We start from the raw sequence: 3,841 nt of genomic DNA on the forward strand, positions 1-3,841 counted from the left end.
TGACTTTACATGATATGACGACTGCTGCTTACTTTTGAAGCAGCTGTGTTGTCTAAGACATACCCTGGGGTTCTTTGTCTTGTGCCAGGAAAATTTAGGACACGGACACACACGAGGAGTTTAGGAGTGGAGGTTTAATAAGCAGAAGAGAAGAGAAAGAGAAACAGTACTCTACGAGAGAGAAAGGTCTCCCAGTGGAAAAGACCAGCGGGCAGCAGATGTGCCACATTTTAAAGGCAGGTTTGAGGAGATGGTGTCTGATTTACATCGTCAATCAAGTATGACATTTACATAGCACTGGGAATGCTGGACGCCCTGCCCTAATCTTATTATGTAAATGAACTCTCCCGTTGACCAGCGCCATGTTGTCTGCTCCTTACTGTACACCTGGCGGATAAAGAGAAGAGAAGATGGAGCCGCCATCTTGAACATGATTGGCACAATTGCTGGCATCTGTGTCCCTGCAGCTAGATTTTATAGGCTGCTCTTTGTTAGAAAGGAAAATAAGTTGGGGCTGCTTTTCATTAAAAGGAAAATTTACCAAGGACTTCCCTACCCTCACTATCTGCCTAAGTAATTTCTTCTTAACTCCTGTATTACTTTGAAATGGGGAGAGGGAGATGGATAAAAGTATAAATGAAATAAAATTGCTCTGAGGATACAGGAAAAAAACAAACCAAAGTGCTCCCCCTATTTTCTTACTAAACAACACAGATACTTCAGTGACCAGATGTGTGGGGGTATCTCCCCATACACCAAGCAAGCAGCAGAATTCAGCTCAATTCTGACACTGTCTACCTAGGAAACAGCCTCAGATCCCGCGGATTGGAGGCTTAGTCCCACAAGACTTCAGACGCCAATCGCGAGCCCCAGGTTGTTTTGCTTGTGCTTCTGACTGACAGCTTTAAATCTGGGTTCCCAAGACCCTCTCCTTGAGTTCAATTAATTTGCTAGAGTGGCTCACAGAACTCAGATAAACACTTTACTTATATTATCGGTTTATGATAAAGGATATTACAAAGGATGCAGATAAAGAGATGCGTAGGGCCAGGCATGTGGAATGGGGCACGGAGATTCCATGCCCTCCCCGGGCACATCACCCTCCAGAAACCTCCATGTGTTCAGCTGCTTGGAGGCTCCCTGAACCCCATCTTTTTGGCTTGTATGGAAGCGTCATTACGTAGGCATGATTGATTAAACCGTGGCCATTGCTGATCAACTTGACCTTCAGCCCCTCTCCCTTCCCTGGAGGTTAGGCGGGGGTGGGACTGAAAGTCCCAACCCTCTGATCCTTCCCTGGTCTTTCCAGTGACCAGCAAGCTGCTGGGGGTGGCCAGCCAACAGTCAACTCATTCATATACAGAAAATGGCATGTCACTTTAGAGATTCTAGGATTTTAGGAGTTGTATGCCAGGAAACCGGATGAAGACCAAATATATGCATACTTTAAAAAAATGTAAGCCTTTATTTGCTTATTTTGCAAATAAAGCTGGCTGAGTTGGTTGCTTTTTGGTGGTTAGTCAAAGAGACCAAATCCCATATCCTCATCCAACTCCTCCGACTCCTCGTTTTCAAACTTAGTTGGGGCTGCCGCAGCAGCAGGAGCAGCCGTGGCGGTAGTGGCCACAGGGGCAGCAGCCACAAAGGCAGATGGATCAGCCAAGAAGGTCTTGATCTTTTCAGCAGGCGGGAAGGTGTAATCAGTCTCCACAGACAGAGCCAGGCATCCTTTGTACCCACTGATGATAGAATGGGGTACTGATGCAACAGGTGGGTAGCCAGTTTGCAGACACACTGGCAACATTGCAGACACCCTCCAGGAAGCCAGAATACAGAGTTTCTTCTGTGATGTCAAGCACTTCAGGGTTGTAGATGCTACCATTGTTGAACACCTGCTGGATGACCAGCACAAAGGAGAAGGGAGAGATGTTCGGCGTGTTCAGCAGTGTGGCTTCGCTGGCTCCCACTCTGTCTCCAGTCTTGATCAGCTGCACATCACTCAGGATTTCAGTGGTGCCCCTGGAGATTTTAGTGGTAATGCCTAAAGCCTGGAAAAAAGAAATCTTCTCGGGCCCCAGACCAGTGTTCTGGGCTGGTACAGTGACTTCACATGGGCCAATGGCACCAGCACGGGTGGCAGCTGGCACCTTATTGGCCAGCAGCAGATCCCTGACCTCAGTGAGGTCCTCCTTGGTGAACGCAAAGCCCACATTCCCCTGCAGAGGAGGCAACAGTTTCTCCAGAGCTGGGATGTTTTCCAGTTGTCCTTGGGTGGCCTTGCGCATCATGGTGTTCCTGCCCATTGGCACCACGGCCTTCCCTTGGAGGGACAGGTGGATCTACTGTGTCTGCTTGGAGCCCACAGTGTCTGCTCCCATGATGAAACATTTCAGATAATTATCCAAAAGCTGGATGATCTTAAGGAAGTAGTTGGACTTCCAGGTTGTCCTGTCTTCCCTCGGCATCACGGCGGTGTGTCAGGGATGGCCATGCAGGCCAACACGATGTCACTTCCACGAGGATGCCCGGTGAGAGAAGGCCCAAATATATATTTCACAATATCTCAATTGCCCCTGAGCTGATAACGAAGCTAGAGATGGTATCTATTTTAATATTGTGTCTACATTTGTGTATATTTGAACTTCTAAATAATACTTTTTTTAAAACACCATAGAAGACAACCACCCAGCAATAACCACTGTTGACATCTTGGGACATTTGTCACCTGAACCCATTTCCTATGTTTAGGGGATGCACTGACTTGAAGCACAAATGCAAGACACTCACTTTCCCAGCCTCCCTTGTGTGGTATCTGACGGAGGCTGCCCAGACCTTGAATCAGAGGCTAACAATGGGAAAACCTGTATGCATTCTGGGCACAGCATGAGGGGTTGCGGGAGGTCGGCTGCAGGAGTGAGCTCAGCGGATCTCTCTTGCTCTCCAGGTCACCTGGAGAATCTTAAGGCTTCCCCAAATCCTCTTCACAAATCTCTTTTTGTTGTTGTTATTGTTGTTGTTGTTGAGACGGAATCTCACGCACAATCTCAGCTCACTGCAACCTCCACTTCCTGGGTTCAAGTGATTCTCCTGCCTCAGCCTCCCTCCTGAGTAACTGGGGTTACAGGTGCCCACCACCACACTGGATAGTTTTTTGTATTTTTAGTAGAGATGGGATTTTGTCATGTTGGCCAGGATGGTCTCGAACTCCTCACCTTAAGTGATCCACCCACCTCGGCCTCCCAAAGTCCTGGGATTACAGGCGTGAGCCACCGTGCCTGGCCCACAAATCTCCTTTCTGTCCAAAGTATCCAGCATTAGTTTCTTTGGCTTATAACCAAGAATCTTGGTGGGGAGAACATGTTGGCATGGTTGTGTGTTTATTGGTAGGATTGCACTATTCTTTTATTTATTTATTTATCTATTTATTTATTTTTTGAAAAGGAGTCTCGCTCAGTCCCCCCAGCTGGAGTGCAGTGGCATGATCTCAGCTCACTGTAATTTCCACCTCCTCCGTTCAAATCATTCTCCTGCCTCAGCCTCCCAAGTAGCTGGGACTATAGGTGCATGCCACCATGCCAGGCTAATTTTTGTATTTTTGGTAGAGATGGGGTTTCACTGTGTTGGCCAGGGTGGTCTCAAACTCATGACCTCAGGTGATCCACCTGCCTTGGCCTCCCAAAGTGCTGGGATTACAGGCGTGAGCCACCAGGCCCAGCCAGGATTGCACTATTCTAACGGTGTCGAGCTTTCCCCTTCTGCTGAATAGCGAAGCACAAGGAGGGGCGTTTGCGGGGATGCAGCCTTCCTCCCTCCCTCATTCTCTCCCAGCTAGTGCTGCCAC

At 48.2% G+C, this 3,841-nt stretch overlaps 1 pseudogene; it reads right to left on the reverse strand.

The window, feature by feature from the left end:
• Positions 1–1,516: 1,516 nt before the first annotated feature.
• LOC736301 (large ribosomal subunit protein uL10-like) lies at positions 1,517–2,465 on the reverse strand (annotated as a pseudogene).
• Between the last annotated feature and the right edge of the window lie 1,376 nt (positions 2,466–3,841).

This window comes from Pan troglodytes, chromosome 15, assembly GCF_028858775.2.
Source record: "Pan troglodytes isolate AG18354 chromosome 15, NHGRI_mPanTro3-v2.0_pri, whole genome shotgun sequence".
NCBI lineage: Eukaryota > Metazoa > Chordata > Mammalia > Primates > Hominidae > Pan > Pan troglodytes.